This window comes from Crocodylus porosus, unplaced genomic scaffold, assembly GCF_001723895.1.
Source record: "Crocodylus porosus isolate Cpor-Errol unplaced genomic scaffold, CroPor_comp1, whole genome shotgun sequence".
Lineage (NCBI taxonomy): Eukaryota > Metazoa > Chordata > Crocodylia > Crocodylidae > Crocodylus > Crocodylus porosus.
The window spans coordinates 47,306,357-47,326,758 of record NW_017728949.1 but is presented as its reverse complement, the minus strand read 5'-3'; the positions used below and the strand labels follow the sequence as shown (position 1 = coordinate 47,326,758).

Here is a 20,402-nt window from a genome sequence, read left to right as displayed (position 1 = left end):
TCAGCTTTTATTTATTTATTTATCTATTTTGATCTGGTTTATCTTTATGATACACACCTGCCACTCCATACCATACACAATCTGTGAGAATATATACTTTTAAATTCAGTCTTTATTTCCATCAAAAACTTTTACAATATTTACTGATTTCTTTTGTTAAACTTTCTTCTAAGAAGTGTTTTTTATCATTTCTTGTGACCATTAAGCCTTGTTGGCCTTATCTTTACAGCTGGCCTTTTGGTAAAAGATAACTCCTTTAGTCTTAAAACAAGAAGAGCTCTGAACACAATGGTCATTTTTTTTTGTGGTCTGGTTTATCTTTATAACACCCACCACTCCCCTACCACACACAAACTGTGAGAATATACATTTTTAAATTCAGTCTTTATTTCCATCAAAACTTTTACAATATTTACTAGTTTATTTTGTTACCCCTTCTCCTAAGAAGGTTTTTTTTTTATCATTTCTAGTGGTCATTATGTCTCATTGGTTTTATGTTTACAAAAAACCCTATATGTATGTGATTAGCGATCCAAGACACTAAAGCAAATGCTAATGTACACTAGCTGTAGAAAACTGTTGATGTGCTTTACAACCTCACATCCCCCACCCTCCCACCAAGATCAACAAAAGATATAATCCCCCACCCCATTTTAAACAGTTTTTGCTAAGCCCTTCTCTTAAGCAGGCTTTTATAATCTCTAGTACCAATTAAGCGTTCAATATGGGGTCTGAATGTTTTATCTTCCTCAGTGATCAAATCATGAAGGGCAGCATTAGGATCTTCTGCAGAATACACAGTATTTAGAAGCTCTCTAACCTGAATTAAATGTTTCACAGTAATTCTGAGAATGTTCCTGGCAAACCCAATGATTAAAACAGCATTGAAAATGATATCAATACATATTTCCTGGCAAAGTTCCTGAATTATTTGGTTTATGTCTTCATCTAACCAAGTAAGACATTCTTGGGCTTCTTGACCCCCCTGGTCAAATGTGCACCCCCAGCATAGGTCAAAAAGCCTCTTCCTCAAGCAGTATTTCATTATGCCATAAAAGGAAACGTTAACAAGAGACTTCATAAAGACTTTATGTTCGTGTGATGTAATAATTTGTGTTGATTCAATGCCTAGATGTCCTCTGAACTCTTCAGGCTCATCTGGTCTTTGTTCTCTGCAAAAGCATACACCTCCTTCTTGTGTACTGGTGAGTAGGTTTTCTAGAGTCATTATAAAGGCTTCATCTAACTGCAAAGGAGTTCAAATAAAGAACTTAGTTAGCTGCTGTTTAATCAGTCCTTAGCTACTTCCAAACACACACGTGCCATGGAGTGAACCCACACCGATACCCTGAAAACCTAAGTGCCCCCACAAACATGCTCCATATCTCTTACCGGTCTCTCCTCTGCGATGACCTCTACTTCGCATGCAGGCCTTGGCACAAAGATACCCTCTTCCAAATTCTCAACATCTGCTTCGAGGGTCTGGGCCTCCTCCATTTGCCTGTTCATTGGATCTTCCTGAACAGGGTCAGATGTCTCAAAGAGTCTTTGGGCAAGGGGCCGTGTCTCCTCCTCAAACCTATTTCTACGGTAATGCTTTCTATAAGGCCATCTTAGGGTTGTAGTGTGTGGGCCTATAGGCATTGGGAAAGAATCCATATTCACCCCTGCTTGCCTTAGCATGGTCTCAGATAAACAGTGGGGTCGTTTGGGAAAGCAGATAGAGCTGGTGGGGTTGCCACCCAAATCCCACCCCCTCTACTCACTCCAATTGGTTCAGCATCATTCTTGGGAGGTCTGAGGCCTCTGAAACCTCTGCCAATTGGTTGGGGGTGGTGGGGCGGGTTGTTAGAGGGGTCACACCACCACACGGCCACCCCATAGAACACACCTGTGCTCCGGCAGGGGGCTAGATCAGTCTGGGACCTAATAGGCCATAACTACACCACGTGATCTAGGGCAGTTCTTGCAGCTTGAGGGATTGGGTTTTGGGGGTCTGCATGGGCTGTTCTTCTGATGTCAGGGACCGTGTGGTGCTAGTGTCACATACCACATGACTGGAGGTGGGGGCGGAGTTGCTGATGTAACACACCACATGACTGGGGCTGGGGGCAGAGTTGATGATGTCACATACCAAGTGACTGGGGTCAGAGGGCGGGGGGTGGTGATGTCATGCATCATGTGACTGGAGTCAGGGGGCAGGGCTGGTGATGTCACACCATACAATGGGAAAGGGGGTGGGACTTCCTGTCCCGCCCACCTGTCACATTTGCATTGAAGGGCGGTGAGCCTATATACTACTCGGTAGATTTTTAATTGAAACCCTTTTATATTTTTCTACCACGTTATGTCAAGTGGCCTGATCCTTTTATTTTTTTTGTCAGAGCTGGAGCCTGCCCACGACTGGGGGGCAAGCTGCTGGTGGGCCAAGTGGCCACTGAGCTGCAGGGGGCCCTGGTCCTTCCCTCCACAGCAGCAGCACCCTCTGGGGGTGCTCACATGGGCTGCTAGCAGGCCAGATGCTGTCCCAGCTTGGAGGCAGCACCTGGGCCTAACCCTGAGTGGGGAAAGCACTTGGCCTGCTAGCAGCCCCGGGGGACACCATCACCATGGAGGGAAGGACCAGGCCCCCCACAGCTCAGGGGCCACTCAGCCCACTGTCAGTCTGCCTCCCCCCCCTACCCTCTCCACCTTTTCCCCCCACCCCCAGCTGCAGGAGAGGTGGGCAGGCTCCGCTAAAAAAAAATAAAAAAGGATCAGGCCCCTCACAGCTTTTGCCTTCAGCAGGCTCCTGTGACTGGTGCAATGCCTGAGGCCACCCAAGAATGGGCTGGCTTGCCCCTGGTACAGCACAGGAAGGCAGCAGAAGGGCAGCTGGGTTTGCTGGCAGTGCATAGAATCATAGAATCATAGAAGTCGGGTTGGAAGGGACCTTGTAGATCTTCAAGTCCGGCCCCCCACCTGGGTGGGAGAAAAACTTGACTCAAATAAGTCCAGCCAGGTAGGCATCAAGCCTCTTCTTAAAGACCCCCAGGGTAGGAGCCAGCACCGCTTCCCTTAGAAGTTGCACAGGGTGTTGGAAGCCCAGGAGGGCTGCTAGCTGGCCAAGTGTTGCCTCAGCTCAGAGGTGTCTGATCCAATGATTCCCCAAGCCCTCTGGGCTTCCAGCACCCTGTGTACCATCCCTGTCACCTTCTCTGGCCACCAGCAAACCCAGCCACCCTCCTGCCATGTTCCCACACTGCCCCAGGAGCAAGCCAGCTGGCCACAGGCATCCTGCTAGCCACAGGAGCCTGCTGAAAACAGAAGTGCCAAAGGGCCCAATCCTTTTATTCTGCAGAGCCTGTCCACCTCTCCCATGCCAGGGGGCAAATTAACAGTTGCACCACTGCAATTTGCAACATTACAAACTAAACTACATCCTGATTATGTTACAGCAATGTAAACTCATTTAAAACCCCCAAAACTCTTGCACATGTACAGTGTGACACCATTAAGCCACAAAAAGTGACATTTTCGTCATGTGTCCATGATAATGGCAGCAGCTAGGGTTTCAGCTTAGTTAAGAAGTAAATAAAGTGTGAGTCAGATGAAGATTGGGCCATGTCTCTGCTCTATGCAACCATAACTCTGGAAAAATGACTTTTTCTTCATTCTGCCTTTCAAAAACAAGGTGCATTGTATATGAGAAAATATGGCATATTGCATGAGCAATGAACTACAGTGTTTGCAAAATAGTCAATTATTTTCAAATTATGACTAGGATGAAGTTTCATTTGAGTTTTTGCCTTTGTTTGACTCTTCTTGTCATGCTGCAGTCTATTTGGTCTCTTAGGTATCTTTTATCACCTTTCAAAGCAATATCTGGAATGGAAGATAGGAGAAATCTTTTTATTTCTCCCTATGCAGCACATCTGACATCATTGTGTTTTTTAAATTTCTTTCCCCAGGTGCCAGAGAAATACCAGAGACTGGCAATTTAAAGTTGTTTTCTAGAGTTAGTCTTGCATTGCAGCTTCCAGAGATTACACAATAATGATCAGGAAGTGCCACACAAGAACATGGGTACAGCATATGCCTATTTGCCACAGACTTCTCTCTTGCCCTCACACTGTTGTTCAGAGATGCATGCATTCCAAACAAAAATATTACAAGGAGATGGTTATTGCGGTGTGCCAGAATTACTGTGCTTTCTAAGTGTGAGATGGAGTCAGTACTACAGGCAGGGTTTTATCCAATTTTGCTGTGGATTCCAGATACAGATCAGCCTTGGTTACATGATTATTTGAATAAATACAACTTATATGTGCATATAAAAATAGGCAGATATTTATTTTGACAAAATGATGCATTAAAATGTTGTCCCTGAATTCTTTACATTCATGGTGCCTGCCAATTATCCGGCACTGTGGAAGGGCTGAGCCTGTTTCCATGGAATTCTGCAGACTCTTGCTTTGCCGCTCCATGTAATCATACAGCTAGAGAACTGGCTAAATGATCACTTTGCAGGAACTGGTTTCCTCAGACTAGGAGAAAATTAAGGGGGAAAAACATTTTCTTCTCTCCACAGGAGATGCTCACTCCCTTCTGTTGTGGCAAGTAGCCAGTTCTTCTAAGAATCCCCATCTGTGCCAAGCAATTGGAGTTTGATCTACCGTTCACAGCAATGAATATGTGGATGAAGCTGCCTGAGTTAATGTTGCTGCCTCTGTCTTCTTGTTTAGCCCTGCTGTGTATTAGTGCTACGTTAATGTAGTGAATAGTATGGTGGTAGTGGCAGGAGGGACACAGTCGTTGTACTTTAATGATGAGTGGCATAGTGTAGATCAACTAACATAGAAGCCTCAAGTGCCTGCTTGTTACTTAGCTGTGTGAGACAGCAGGCTATGGCTGAAACCAGCAGCATCAAGATTATCCAATAATTATGGAAAAGTGTCATATTGTCAACTTTGCCCTTGGCTAAGGTAACATGTACAGAGTCACTCCTCCTTCCCCTCTCCTCTCCCTGTTCTATGAAAACAGCCCTAACGCTGACAGACAAGGTTCTTTGTGTGAATCTGATGTCTTTTATTAGGTCAACATAGTTTCATAGTTGGTAGGGTCAGAAGGGACCTGAGCAGGCCATCAAGTCCAACCTCCTGCCACGGGCAGGAAAGAATGCTGGGATCAAACGACCCCGGCTTGGTGATTATCCAGCCTCCTTTTGAAGACAACTTAAATAGTTGGAAAAAAGTTTCCTTAGCAAGCTTCTGGGTTAACCCAAAGAACCTTGTCTGCCTATGTCCTTAGACCAACACGGCTACAACCTACACCCGTCTAACACTTTGATGCATTCAGTCTCTAGTCACAGCTCACAGCTGCCCCACCAGGTGCTGGTGGAAATAGGGGTTGTTTGGCAGGTCTTAATGGGAGTCCAGAGGGGTTGGGTCTCACAGTATTTTGATTTCATTTTCTCTTTCTGTGCCATGAGTTGATCTTCCACAAGCTGCATAGTGTTTTCAGATCCCCGGTTGATGTCAGCTGCCTTTGCATAATGGATGCTGTTCAGAGATGCAGAGACCTCATTTTTCTTCAGGATGGACTTGTTGCTATGATACCTCTAAGGGTGGGACAATTCACTATGATGTGATTCACTAGTGATGTGATTACCGACATCTCTATTACTCATGGCACATGTCATGACTGACTTGTGTCTTATTGATAATCAGAGCACTGCAGAGTACTTGTAGCTCTGAATGATCATCCTTTTGATCCTTGTCATCTGACAGGAGCTCCATTTCTATAGCTTTTGCTTTCTGTCTATGTGACCATTGTTTTGCCCATCACTCTTTTGTGCTGTTTCTCTTACCAGGTGTTCTTGAAGGTCTGTTCAGGCTCTAAGTCACATGCTGCTAGTAGTACAGATGCTAGAATCTTTGTGACTTTATTGCTGAATGCATTGTGTTTGCTGCTTATCCCTGCTGGCTACTTATCTTCTGCTGAGCATATCACACTTAAGAGTGACAGAACTTGTTGTTTGTCAGTCACCCTTTGTTGATGTACAGTATCAGGTTCTGTGTCACTGTGTATTATTTCCCTCCTACAGAAAGCTGTGGATCTTGTTCAGGTGCTAGAATATGGCATATCTATAATATCTATAATATGGGCACAGTGTGTGTTGTACAGATATGTATTTTTCTGGAGTGTGAAGAGTTTTTGGCAGCAGTTGATACAAATGTTTTTCCAAATGGATTTTCTTTGTAGTCCTTGATATAGACAAATCATTTTAGCTAATATTTAATATGTTACAATAGTCACTGAACTCCTGAGTAGTGGATATCATTTTTATTTTACCCTACCTGGTATGCTTCAAATCTAGAACCCACGCTTTCTAGGTGGTGCTCAGAATAGAATATTTCCTGCTCAGGCCCCAAACCCCCCAAATATTTTGGTTTTCTACTTGGCCATTCAAAATCAGATGGTTGTGTAAAAATACCAATTTGTAACGCTGTATTACAAATGCCAGATGTATCCTACCAATAATGTTGAAATATCTAAGTTCTCCCAGTTTCTTCTCCCTGCCAACAACACCTCAGTCTCATCCTGAGCTCTAACTCACAATTAGGCCCCATTTTTGTTCAGTGATAGGAAAAAACTGTTACAATCACTGGGTCAGATAAAATGGAACTATGCAGTTGAGTTGCATCAGAGTGCAAGAAACCCTGCAATGCCTATTTCCTCCCTATTTACCTACATAAAGTCCCTTCTACCTGCATACGTGTTTTATTGGACAAGTAATGAAATGGAAACTTGAGCTAGCCCTGTAAGAGAGATGAAAAGGCAAATTATCAACACTTCCCCCAAAGTTCTCCTGGAAAGAAAGGAGTGGAGACCTTCTAGGGTGACCTACCCCTGTGCACTGAAATATCACATGAGCTCAACAGGGACCCCTGAACATTATCCCCTAACACAAGGAGGGTATCAACCACCATGCGTCCTGTAGTATAATCAGGCTCTAAACCAGATGAACTGGGGATCAAGCAGCATTGAGAACACTAGATATTGCTAGGATCGCTCCAATAACCTGTCCAGAAAAAGAGAGAATTAAAACAAAATCTGGACAACTGTCACTTTAAAAAACAAAAACAGAAATTTCTCAATCTCATGTCTTATGAACAGGTATTTGGTTTGAGATAGCTCCAGGCTATGCAAATATAGATCCCATTTTCTAACACCCTACAGCTTCAGGGTAGTAAGAACTATAGTTTGGATCTAACTTATTCTCATAGAGGCCATTTGGGCTTTTATTTTAAATTTTCCTATCTCCCAGATTTGGGTGTATTTAGATCTGGGGTATTAGCTTGACCCAAGTCTAGGTTATGCAGGAAATCCCTTACTCTTTAGCAGCTCTTCTCAGCATTCACCAATCTGTTTCTGGAGATGTTCGAATAAAAGCATTTTTTTTCCTCATACTCCTGCTGCTCCTTTTTACCCTCTCCTGCAGTCAAGCTATAATCCTTTGGTTTTGATATTGCAGTCTGTTGCCATGGAAATAATTGCGATTTCACAAATTCAGTGCTACAAGCACTGCAGGAGGCAGTGAGAAAAGATGGTTTGCAAGGGAGACATTGGGCAGCTAGAAGGAAGTAAAAAAACAAGTAGGTCCTATACATGCCTCTTAAGACCCAAACTGCCCCCATATCTATCCCCATTTTAATCTGTTTTATACTTCTGATTGTTTTAACGAGTGAAGCTTCCCCAATCTCTGTGTTGTTCTTAAATTTTCTGCAGAGGTCACTGTAAACTGATGCAAGGTACTCCATACACCATCCCCCACAATAAGCAAGTAATGCTTTCATTTCAGTCTCTGCTGGCAGGCTTTGGGACTAGAAAAACAGGAGATTAAATCTGGGTTTTCAACCAGGGTATGGCATATTTGGGTCATGTGTCCTGCCACGAGCAATTATTTTTTAGGAAAGCAGACCTCTCACAAACAGCCAAGAAGCCGAGCATCCTCCATGACAAAACAGATGCACGTTCATTTCTGTGTATGGTTCATAATATTAAAACTTCAAATGATGTGTAAGGTCCGTTGTGGAAATTGGGTAATCTCTGCTTTTAGCATTATATCATACTGATTCCAGATCTCTGCTAAAAAGAATTTCCCAAATTAGACAAATCCATACAGGTTAAAATTCTTGCAAAAGCAGAATAAATTTTACTGTGTGAAAACGGCTGTATTATAAAATAGCTGAAATTGGCAACTCTCACAAGATATTTATAAATGGCACTCAGAAAATTGAGGAATTTATTTCCTGCTATATATTTGAACATGTTAAAGAAGTTGTTTTTTATCTGTTACTTAAAACTGATTGGGCGTAATTACACGAGATGCTACATTGCTGTAGCAACATGCTGTGGCATAGCGACATGCTATAACAACGTTGCTATTGCTGTAGCAACATGCTACAGCGACATGGCAACGGCAAGCACAAACTGCGACACCATAGCTATGTCGCTGTAATGACTTGCTCCGTTGCTATAGCATGTCGCCACAGCGATGTGGCAGCTAAAAGCAATCGTTTGCTGCTGGCACAGCACAGTAACAACAGCACTGTAGGGGCATGTGTAGATGCACCCATTATCCACTGTTTAATTTAGTAGGACAGTAAAGATGCCTGCAACATTGCAATTAAATTTCTTGGGAGTCAATTTTAGTCCATGTTATAAGATGATCAGCTACTGATTTTCAATAAGGCAGAATTCCACTGAAAGTGTATTTTAAATTAAAGGAATAGAAAATATATTATTTTTCCCTTTAAAATATTGAAAACAGTCATACAATTCTGTTAAATGAAATATTTTCAGTCTCCCCTTTTTAATGTTTCATATGGACTCCTTTGCAAATGGGCATAAAAATCACCTGTGTGATTTTTAATTTTTTTTTTTTTTGAGTTTGGTAAAGATCAAACATGATGATAAGGATGTTTTCAATGTTGGGCTTATAGGGCAATGCAAGTAAAAATCCAAATTCTTATGGGTAGGTTCATTCCTTGAATACTTTACTAGTCTGAAATTATCTTGGACATGTGCCCATAGTTTCCCTTAATGAGTTGCACTAAGGTTCCACAGCGAAAAGCTGCTTTAAAAATTAAAATGCAAACATGAGCCAGTATTCCACACGTGAAGACCCAATCTGGTAAAGTAGTCTGTGCCTTCTATAATTTGCTCAATGCCTTCAAATCTTATTGCAGACATTAGCAACTTGAGAGTACAGAACAGGTTTTAAACCTATTTCTTTCTGAACCTGCATTTCTTAATGAGAATTCTTGCCTAATTTGGAGTAAATGTCTCAATATCATGATTCAGTATCTCTAAGTATCATGTGAATTCAAACATAATGTCAAAGTGTAAAATTCCACTCTCTTATAATATATCTGCTTTACACCAGCTCTGAATTTGTCCCATTATATTTTAAGAATGTCACTGTATCTTTTTTCTGTGTAACTGGCTAATTATAGACCTTTGGCTCTGCTGATAGAATATATTTGGAGTTTAAACTCCTTTCTTTAGGAGATGATACAATCGTATGTCATTATGTAAATAAGAAAGTTAATACACTGAAATTATAATTTTTTAAATATTTCCTGGTCAATTGTTTGAAAGTCCCAGTAAGCAGTCATTTGACTAGAGATAGCAGCCAAGTTTGTGTATAAAATCCTCCATAAATAATGACTTTGGAGACCTTGCCTGCATGGTCAGCGGTCAAACACTTCAATGCTTCATTGCTCTTGTTCCTTTTACAGGTACATGTGACAGCGTTGCAGCTATGAGTGGAATTTTAAAGAGGAAATTTGAACAAGTTGATGGCTCCTCACACTGCTCCTCTGTGAGGGAATCAGATGATGAAGTTTCTAGCAGTGAATGTGCTGACAGCGGCGACAGTGTCAATCCATCCACTTTTAAGCATTTTACCCGTAAGTACTTAAGTTTTATGTAAGGCACATTGCTCCTTTTCATAAAGGCTCAAAAATGATTCAAATGTTTTAATGTATTTTGACTGATATTAATGTTTATTTGAGTATTTTTCTGTTTTTCTGTTATAGTAGGAAAGATGTTTTAAAAAAAATTATCCTAGTCCTCAAGTAGGAATAACTTGTTCAAAATTCAACAAATGTAGAAAATGAGATTGAGAAATTTCAAATTTTATACTTGTATTACCTGCTATTAGAAAGACTGCAGCATAGTTTGCCCCCGAGGGTATTTCTTGTACATTGAAGAATCTTTGGGAAGAGAAATTAACAATTCCTGAAATATACTGCTTTAAAAGTAAACTTCCTCTGGATTTCCTCTGCTTCCTCTGGATTTGACCCTATCAGAGTAGAGAAGTAACTGCAAACTGCACGGTCTCTTATGAGAGTGCAGCTGCTCCTTTTGGGGCATGCATCCTGCTGTGTGAGCCAGTGTAAATTCAGGAGAGGCAGGAGCTTCCCACACCTTCCCTTCCAGGAGCAAATTGTCCATGCAGGGCTCCTGTGCATGAATAGATGAAGCAGGCACCACAGTAGTTGTGTTTAGTCTTTCTTTCGGACATGCAAAGTAAGTGAAAATAATAATGCATTGATCTTCCTAGGCATCCATTTGTTGCTGCCAGGAAGGTCTGAACATGTTTCTTGAATATGGATCTTGCAATAGTCATCAATGTCTTATTCATCTCAAGGGCAAGCTACTGCAGTGCTACCCTTGAAGCATGGCTGGACAAACCAGCTAGGCTAGCTGTTCACATCTGAGTAGGGCAAGCTCTAATGAATAAATGATATTTACATTCAAGCCACCCTGTATTTGAGTGGGATAATCAAAAACATTCTGAGGCCAGGGAGAGTGATTGTCAAAAAATTCTCTATAAGGCCTCCCTTCTGAGCCTGGGTCTACTGTTGAGAAAAAAAATCCCTGCCCACTTTTTCCTGCTCTTCTCATACCCAGTTAGGCAGAGGAGACAGCTTAGAGAGTCCTTGCAACAGAGACAACAGACGTTGTCTCATGGGACGCTTAATAGGGCTGTGAGAAGTTTCTCTGGTGTTTCATTTCGAAGCTGTTTCAATGTGTTTTGAGCTCGAAACAGCAAAATCAAAACCAAACAAAAGGCTTCAAAACAGCTTTGAAACAAGGGCACTCAAAATGTTTCAAAGGTTTCAAAACATTTCAAATTTTGAAGCCGGATTTACTTAATTTCAGCGCTGGCAACAGCAGCCTCCTCTCATCTGGAGTGCAGATTCAGGGGCCCGCACCTCTGGGAGGGCTGTGCTGGAGTCTCTCACGGGGGTGTGAGCCCCCAGATCTGTACGCCAGATGAGAGGAGGCTGCCGCTGTCACCTGAGACCAGTGGCAGCAACAATCTTCCCTGGCAATGGGAGCAGGCTGCACCCAGCTCGAGTCCCAGGTGGCAGCCTGAGCCTCCTCTCATCCAGCATACAGATCTGGGGGCTCGCACCCCCAGGAGGAGTCAGCACAACCTGGCAGCCCTCCTGGGGGTGCAAACCCCTGGATCTGCACTCCGGATAAGAGGAGGCTGCTTCTCCCACCTGGGACTGTGCCCACCTGCCTGTCCCCAGTGGCAGCAGCAGCAGCCTGAGCCTCCTCTCATCCCGCATGCAGATCCAGGGGCTCACACCCACCAGGAGGAGTCTGGCACATCCCGGCAGCCCTCCCAGGGGTGCAAGCCCCCGGATCTGCATGTCAGATGAGAGCAGGCTGCTGCTGCCAGCAAGTGTCAAGAGTTTTGCTTTGAAGAGTGTGAGGTGCAGTTTCCCAGAAACTTCTGCATCTATCCCCTTAAAACTTGGTAGATTTCATGACCTCAGAAGTGGCTAGCATCCCTGCAATTTTCATCCAAATCATGCATGAAATTACAAAGTTCTAGGCATTTTCATGATTCCCCATTATAGCTTATGTGAGAAACATTGAAACTTCTTGAAACAGTGGAATGGTTTCGACGAAACGAAACAGGACAGTGCTTTAAAATGAAATGATGAAACAAAACACTGTCCCTGTGAAATGGTAAAATGGACGTTGCAATGAAATCATGGTGTTTCGCACAGCCCTAATACTTAGTATGAATTAAATCTGTGGCATGTTGTATAGTATTAAAAGTTAGAAAGTGTTCTGAGCAAGCGCATAATAATCTTTACTATGAACCCTAATATGTACAGCTTGGGCTGCGCTGCTAGAAGGCTGATGAACAGACATCCTGGAAGTGATCTCTGGAGGTACTTTTTCCCAGTTTCCTGAGAACAGCTGAAAACAGCTGAGCTTAGAGGAAAGTGCTGATTGGCCAACTGTCTCCCTGAGGACACAGATTCCAAACCCTTCTTGGCCTGGCACAGGGCCTCTTTGACTCACTGTTCCAGTTGGGATCAGTTCTCCAAGGGCTTCCTGGAGATGACAACTAGTGGAACTGAGCAAATCTTTAATCCATCAACACCCTGTGTTTGGTGGCATGATCACCTGGTCCTGGTCAGGTGCTACTTTCAGGACTGTGATGCTGCCATGGGCATCATGCTCATCCACTTGCAGGAGGCACAGCACACTGCTACACAAGCAGCTGCAGCACTGCAGGCCCAGTATCAGATGCTGCTTTGTCACTAATGGGCACAACTGGTGAGCTTGGACTGGTGGAAGCAGCTTGTGCTTGGAACTTTGGATGGCAAGTAGTAGCAGTAAAACTTTAGGATGTCCCATGTGCAGTGCCATGCTTCAGGAGCTGGAGTTTTGGTTCTTCAGTTGCTCTGTCTGTAGTCAAGGAAGGAGGCACCCAGTCTCAATGGTAGCCCAAGCTTATGTGAGGCTGGTACCTTTGCCTCTTGTTGGGTGAGGGAGAGTATGTGAACTCTGCAATGGCAGCCACACTATCCATCAAGGACTGTCACAACTCTGTGATGGACATGGACCAGAGAGATGCACGGGCTTGGAAGGTGAATTCCTAGACCCTCTCTGAGCCCTTCACCACTCCCTGCAGAAGTTCAAGGAATTGGTAGTCCTGAGCCACAAAAGTCTCCTGAAAAGTTCTTAGTAGTCCCTCTGTTTAATACTGCTGGCACCTGGAGGCAGCAAGCCAACTGTCAATAGTATCATCTTGGTGTGTGGAGGACTCCACATACTCCTCCAGCATCTGATCTCTCTGGTGTCATTGATGTTTTCAGTTATAGGACATCCTGTGAGTGGTAATGCCCCTTTGTGTCCTTGGAATAGCATCCATGCTGGAACCTCTTGTGCATTCCCAGGCCACAGAAAACTCTGAGAAATGAATCAAGTCAAAATGACCTTGAGTGTGTTTCCATAGATAACTGATAATTTGTGCCAATTTTTGAATTCCTACACATACTATGACAGGTGCACAGACAGCAGTGCACTGACAGCTGAGAAGACCTTTAAACAGTTACCAGCTTCTAAAATATTCTGAGGAAGAGCTGGCACACCTTGCTCTCCCTGCTCATTTCCATAGGCAAGCACGATGAGAGCAGAACCACATGATGGTAAGCACACTTTCAGCTATCCACTTTCTCCCCTACCCTTGCCTCCCTGGATGTTCCCAGAGATGGATGGAGATTGGCCATTATGAAGGTACACTGCCCATGCTAACTTGTCTATCCCTGTCTCAGGACACACTTCTCTGGCTGATATCTCCCTGGCAAGAGTATCCCAGGTGATGATCCTGCAAGATACGTCATGCTGTTTCTTCAAGCTCTCAAGCCAGCACTTGTCCTAGAGAAATGGAAGGGAACAGCTTATTGTGATGGCTCTCTGGGAAAGGTGGTGATTCTATGAGACTTTGAAAACCTTCCTACACCTGTGTTACAGCTTCATGGCTCTGCCAGACCTCTTACTTAGTGAAAGTAGCAATCAATCTTGTCACGAACTAGGATTACCCTGTCCTCCACCCCTAACTCTCTACTGAAGAGTGATGCCCCGTTCTGCGCTCTGCCCAGATGCTCCTGTGACCCTGAGCTATGAGAGGGTCTGGAATCCCAAAAGATGACAGCATTCGCTGCCATCTGAAACAGCTGTGCATGGTGTCCTTGGGGTGATGAAAGCAACTACCTTGCCAGGACCTGAATAATGACAGCATTCCCTGTCACTGGGACTTGTCTGAGCTTGGCCCCCACAGGGAAGCATATGGGACTGCCACTAGCCATACCAACAATGCCTGTCAGGGTGACATTTTGGGGTGTCATGGGGCTACTGTCTATTCTACACCTCCCATCCTTTTTGGGCTTTCTCCCCTCAGTCACCTTTCTGCTCACGCTCAGATACACCCACATAAAAGCCTTTGATTGTGTGTTTCTGTGTGTTGGTTCCCCAAAAAGCTGCCTCAGGGGTTAGGCAACAGTTGTGTGGGTCAGAGCTGCACCAAGTTTGCCCCTAGATGAGACTGGAGCATGGAATTCAACTGGGGATAACTGATATCTGTAGACAAGGCGGGGCAGGCAGGCCACTGAAGTGCCCCAGTTTGTGCAGGATGTCTGGGCAGTGTGAGAAGATGAGTTGTGAGCTGCCATTGCTAGGCAGGACAGTATGGGGGTGGGGCAGGTGGATCCGGTTTCCACTCACAGCTTTGCACACATGAATGAGCTTTTAACTAGGTTTAATTCTAACTGAGTGCCTTAACTAGCCCATGAAGCTTTAACTGGGCCATATGCCTATGCACAATTGCCATAGTCCAAGCATAGGTGTGCTGCCAAGTCACACTTCCTCTGCATTGTGCAGAACACAATGCCCTCTCCCTTTTGGTAAATTCCAGGGATAGGGGGCAATCTGTACTGATTCGTACCCCCACATCTAGGCACTTCCTCAAGCCATGCACCATCCCCAGAGCCCTGAGTCACTCCTAAGCCATGTGTCACCCCCAGAGCCCCATCAGTTACCCTTCCCCCTGGATTTGGTGAAATTTTACAGTGGCTGGTGCTGTCATTTTTGTCCTTATCATCATCATGTTGCACTGAGCTTGTGGATGTAGCAGAGGGCAACAGTGTGTTCCTCCTTGAGGATCCTCAACAGCTCCTCAAAGAAGGAGACCATGGTTCTCACAGTACACAAGACATACTGTGACTTCATGCACTTGTTTTTAGTGCTGATCTTCTGCCAGTCCCACTGGTGCCACAGTCTGGGCAACGATGCACTTGTAGACTGCCTGGTTTTGCTGGCTGCCCTTTGTGCCCTTGGCTGTGTTGATGATAGTTCTCTCTTTGCCCCATATCACAATGAAGTCGAGCACCTCAATAAGAATCCAGTTCACAGCTCTTCTGCAGGCACTAAGTAGTATACTCTCTTGTTCAACGTGGTTTACTAAGCCCAGACAGATGACTGCTGTTTGCATTGGAGCACAAGCAACAGGCCTCAGTGAAGCTTGAGGGTTTCAATGGGTCCTCAAGGTAGTGCCAGGTAGACTGAGGAGGGGTGGTCATACCCACCTGGGGTTGGTGAGTGTATTGCATGGAGCAGGTACAATCCCCATGAGGGCTAGTACCACCCTGCTCCCCTCCGGGTGGATAGACCTGCCCTTGGAGCTGAAGGATGGGGTCTGTGGGAATGCTGAAGGACCTCACATTGCTCATGTTATCTTGTGGAGCAGGCTGAAAGTGCATCTCTGAATATGATCTGGAGATGCTCCTCACCTGAAATCCCCTAAGTTTGCTACAATATGAATTCACTTAGTAGCATATGTTTTACTGTTTGAATATGCAGCCACTCACGTTTTAAGTGTATTTAGGACATACTAAGTGTCATGTGCAACATGACCCAAAGATTCTGAGGGCACCACTGAGCCTCATGCTCCGAACAGTGCTGAGCCCTCCACTTCACCTTATTGTCAAGCTCAGGCATGAGTGGAGCAGCAGTGAGTGGGTGGGTCTTTTTTGGACTGGTCCCAAGCTTGGTGAGAGGCTGTATAGACATGGGGTGACTTGGTTTGATTCTAATAAAAGTCATACCACTGACCTCAACTGAAGCAGAGACAGGTCAGTGCTGAGTGCTTTTGAAAATTCAAATCTTTCTTCTTGCTCCTAGCTGAATTCAAGGGCTAGGAAGATGAATTATGAATACTAAAAAGGTTTGGGACCTAAGTACTTACGAGGCCACCTCGTAAGCTCATTCCCCACTGTGATTGCTTGTGAGACTTTTGCTATTGGCTCCCAAACTTGACCTCTACCAGCCTGGTGACAGGGCCTTCACAGTCTGGAATTTGTTCTGCTTGGCAGTCTCCCAGAGCCTTCGTCTAGTGAACAGACATCAGACACAGAGAAAGATTCATATATTTTGTTTAGCTTTCATTTGCTTTTTGTTTTTGATTTGGTTTTATCTTTTGTTTGTTTCATTCATGACAAAGTGGCAGCCTGTTTGCTGATATTTCTCTAGGCCGTGGCAGTGATTCTTTAATGCTCTTCAGTGAGGATAATTTCTGTGTGAGGATTTGGGGGAAGGGGAAGAGATAAGTGCCTGACAGCAAAAAGCACTATAAATCAGTGAAGTAAGTAAACCAGTTTAAGTGTTGTTGTTTTTATATTGCTTACCCTGAAAGCCATGTGAAGTGTGAAGCAGAAGAAAATAAAGTTTGAGCATAAAGCACCTGGTTTTCTGCCTACAGTTTGCGTAGCCATGTGTCCCTGGTCAAAGTGGTAATAACATAATTCACAATCAAAATGGCAGCATTTTACATTCACTGCACAGTCAGTTCTACAGCTGTGAATAACTACTTGAGATACAAGGTAGTGCAGAATTAGGCCTGTGGTTTGAGAGAATCGGTGCTTTACTTTTAAAAGTAAATGCAAATGCAAAACTTAAAAACTTGAACTTTTGACTAGTTCCCTCCTCTTCACAGTGTATGCCATTTTAGGGAAAGCTGAGATAATTCCTTTCTATAAAACTGTAATTAGTGGAACGTTATTGCCCAAATACTATTAGTTCCCTTGTTTCTACAGTGAAATTATTGTAGTCTGTCTGGTGAAAGCGCGTTAATTGGGACAATTACTGAAACAGGTTTCATTCATATTATACCAGAATATGTTTCTTTTCAGTCAGATACTAATTGGTTTAGCATTCTTGTTCTGAGCTCCCTTTAGTCAGTAAATTATTCTTTGTAGGTAGCAGTTCACCAGTGCAGAGCCTATGAATTAAAATGGATAAACAGGAAGAAGGCAGGACAGGGTCCATTTATAGCATTTGACAAAGTAGGCTGTTCTTATGAAAGTCATGCCTTTTTTCAGCCATTTAGTCTTTAAGGGTGAGTACAGATATTTGGGAGGTTAAATCAGGAAAAAAGTGGCCACCTGATCTAACATAGTTCCACTTGGGGAGCTTACATTTAGATCCCTACCTAGGCTGTCTAAGTCCCCCCCCCAACCAAATGGACAATACCCTCTATGGACCAGAGAGCCCCCTTGAGGCTGCCAGCCCCCTCCCCTTCTGAGCCCACAAGCTGTTTCAGATGATGGAAGCCCAGTCAAAGTAAGTTGGGGTGGAGGGAGGGTAGGGGCAGGATCAGGGGGATGTTGGTCTGCAGGGAGGATTGTTGCATTGGGAGTCAGGGGGAGGGGGGGCTAATAATAGCCCCCAGGCAGTGGAGAGAGAGAGCCCCTCAATCCTGCCAGAACCTGCCCAGACCCCACTAACCTCCCTGAGGAGCTGCTAGCCCCACAATCCTGCCAACCTCTTACCCCCTTGCCCCCACCCCCCTGGAGCAGTTTGTGGGATCGGGGGGATCAAGGTGAAGGATAGGGGGTTGGGGCAGCAATGGGGGTTTGGTTAGATCAGAGAAATTCTTAGATCGGGCTCCTGGCAGCTATCTATTAATCACTGGGTTAGACTGGGCGGCCCTTTTTAACCCAAACTAATCTCCTGAACTTCTCAGTGGGGGCATCTACACAAAACATTTACTACAGAGCTGCCTAATTAGCTCTGCAGTAAACATCTCCACATCTACACATGTAGCCCTATTAAGGAAATACAAGTACTAGCCTGCTCCAGAGTTTTTTTGCATGCAGCAACACATGTGTAGATGTTGGCAGGCTGGCTGGGGCACAAGGTTACTTCAGTATGGGGGGCTGCCTGCCAGCTAGCCCCATGCTTAAGCACCCTCATGCTCCAGCCAGCCCCTCCACAGCACATTGAGCCAAGTCAGAGCAGCCCTGGGTTGCTGCCAGCCGAGGCTGTTCTGACCAGGTTCAATGTGTTGCTCACAAATAAACTTCAGAGCAATATACCCTGGAGTTATTTCCTCCTGGGCACATATTCAAATTGCATGCCCGGGGGAAAAACTCTGGAGCAATAAGCATTGCTTGCATGTGTAGATGTGCCCAGTGTGATGTTTGTATGGACCCTAAAGTGGCAACCTGCTCTGCCTTCTGTCTGACTTGAGACTAACATAGCTAACCACCTCTCCACTACTAGATAAACAGTTTGCCATCTCTAGCTGTCCAGAGAATGCATGAAGAAAGAACACTGAGGTCATGAAAAGATTATTCAAGCTAGAAAGATTTATTATACAATATATTCAAAAAAATTTTTTTTCAAATTTTCCAGATTCTCACCCAAAAACCCTCAAACAAACCTCCAAACTATTTTTCATTTCCTTGACAGTGTCCATTATCTCTTCATGAAGAAAATGCAATAGATATATATTAAAATGCTACTAATGTTTCAGATGTAAAACAATTTGAAGACTTGTGCTTAGATTCCAACACGTACTGTTGCCAGAGATCACAAAATCATAGTACCCAAAGCAAATGCCCTTGTAATTACCCAGTGACTTGAAAATTCATTGCAAGTCAAGCAATTTAATGCTTTCCAGCAATCTAAGCACCTATACAGAGCCACCCACCCTGCACAGAAACATATAGCCAAGGTGCAACAAAATCTGTCAATCCCATGTAGACCTCATCAGCCATCTTTGGACCCACAGATAAGACAACCATGGAAGACAAGCATCCTTGACTGTACGATATTGCCAAAGATATATACAGAAAATAAAAGAATTTACCAAGCTAGACTTGGTAACTGGAACCCAGTTTATGTTAATTCTTAGTTGACAGACAGACGTTTAACCATTTCAGTAGTGAATCAGTGCTAGTGATCTCAGACATTTCAAACACTTTTGGCAATTGTGCACTTATCGGATATAATATTTGACTAGTTAAACCAGGGAAGGAGGTTATGTCATAATAATTAAAGCTCCAAATTCTAAGCAGAATAAGGGTAGGAATAAAACGCTGTGGCCATTCACCTCTCCTTCTCCTCTAGCATGTACAAGTCCATCTTAAGGAATTGTCTGAAAGTTAGACTCTACAGTTAGGAAAGACATCTGAAGCAACGAGATAAGCACACTCTTCAGACCCTCATTTCTCCTCCTGCTTCCAAAATGTTTTGAAAGGCAACTGCATATAAATGAATACCAGTCCTGGGTTGGAGCTGTTCCAGCCTGGTGTTAGAAGTCCGTATAGAAGAATAAAACATCCATGCAGATTTCTCTGGTCTCAGATAAAACTCAACAGATCAGTGGGCATTTTCAAAATTTTCAAAAGTGAACTCTCCTTTTGGATGTTTCTGTTTGGTATAAACATGCAGGCAACCTTGAGAGTTGTGAGGACAAGGCACCCTCAAAAATCAGCCCAAGCTGTCTCAAGATGGCCTTGCAAAAATCAATAACCCCAAAAATCAGAAGGCAGTTTTGGACATTTTGGAATTAGCCTTTCTGTGCTTCATATAGTCCACCTCTAAGGCAGGTAATGCTACCTACCTTCCAGACTGTAACTATAAGATTACAATATCAGATACTGTTTAGCATATGATACAGTGGTGTTTTAAATTTTAGAAACTATTTGACCTTCTGGTTAAATTCACCCAAGCATTTCAAAAAGAAAACCTGGGCCAGCAAATGATTTCCCAACAGACATTTTCCATTATACCATTGCTATGTCATGGCTGACTCTCCACTTTTTGCAGTTTCTATGACAACCATGATTTTTGATCTGCAAAGAATAATAATGTATTGCTAAGAGGTATAAAACATTTTTTGAAACATGAAATGTTATTCCATTACAGGAATAGAGAAGGCATACTACGGCACTTTTCATTAATCATTATTGCAATTGTAGAATCTCTGTATAAAAATTAATTCCAGCACAACCCCAGGCACCACATGGCTGCCTCAGGTGCAGAGCTGCTTTGTTATGCCTCTGGGCAAAAAGGTGAGATTTTGGGGGGCAAGGAAAAAGAGTGTGTGGGAGAAATTTCAGTAGCAGCATTAGGTCCCAGAGAAATTAGCAAAGGGAGCAATAAGGAGATAGTTTGTTGAGTGTATTGATGTGACATACATGAGAAAAAAGAAGAGGGCAGACTGCCTGATCCCATGGTGGCTGGAGGAGCTTAGCAAA

General features: G+C 43.8%; 1 protein-coding gene across 2 annotated transcripts in view; it reads left to right on the top strand.

Moving 5' to 3' along the window:
- Nucleotides 1–20,402, top strand: part of CSRNP3 (cysteine and serine rich nuclear protein 3) — a 166,181-nt gene that overhangs the window by 21,276 nt on the left and 124,503 nt on the right. The window contains exon 2 of one of the 2 annotated variants that reach the window (XM_019553595.1): nucleotides 9,786–9,956. The gene's annotated coding sequence lies outside the window, so the exon portion shown is untranslated. Of the gene's footprint in view, nucleotides 1–9,784; nucleotides 9,957–20,402 lie in introns of those variants that run through there. The other variant, XM_019553594.1, reaches the window with a different exon arrangement.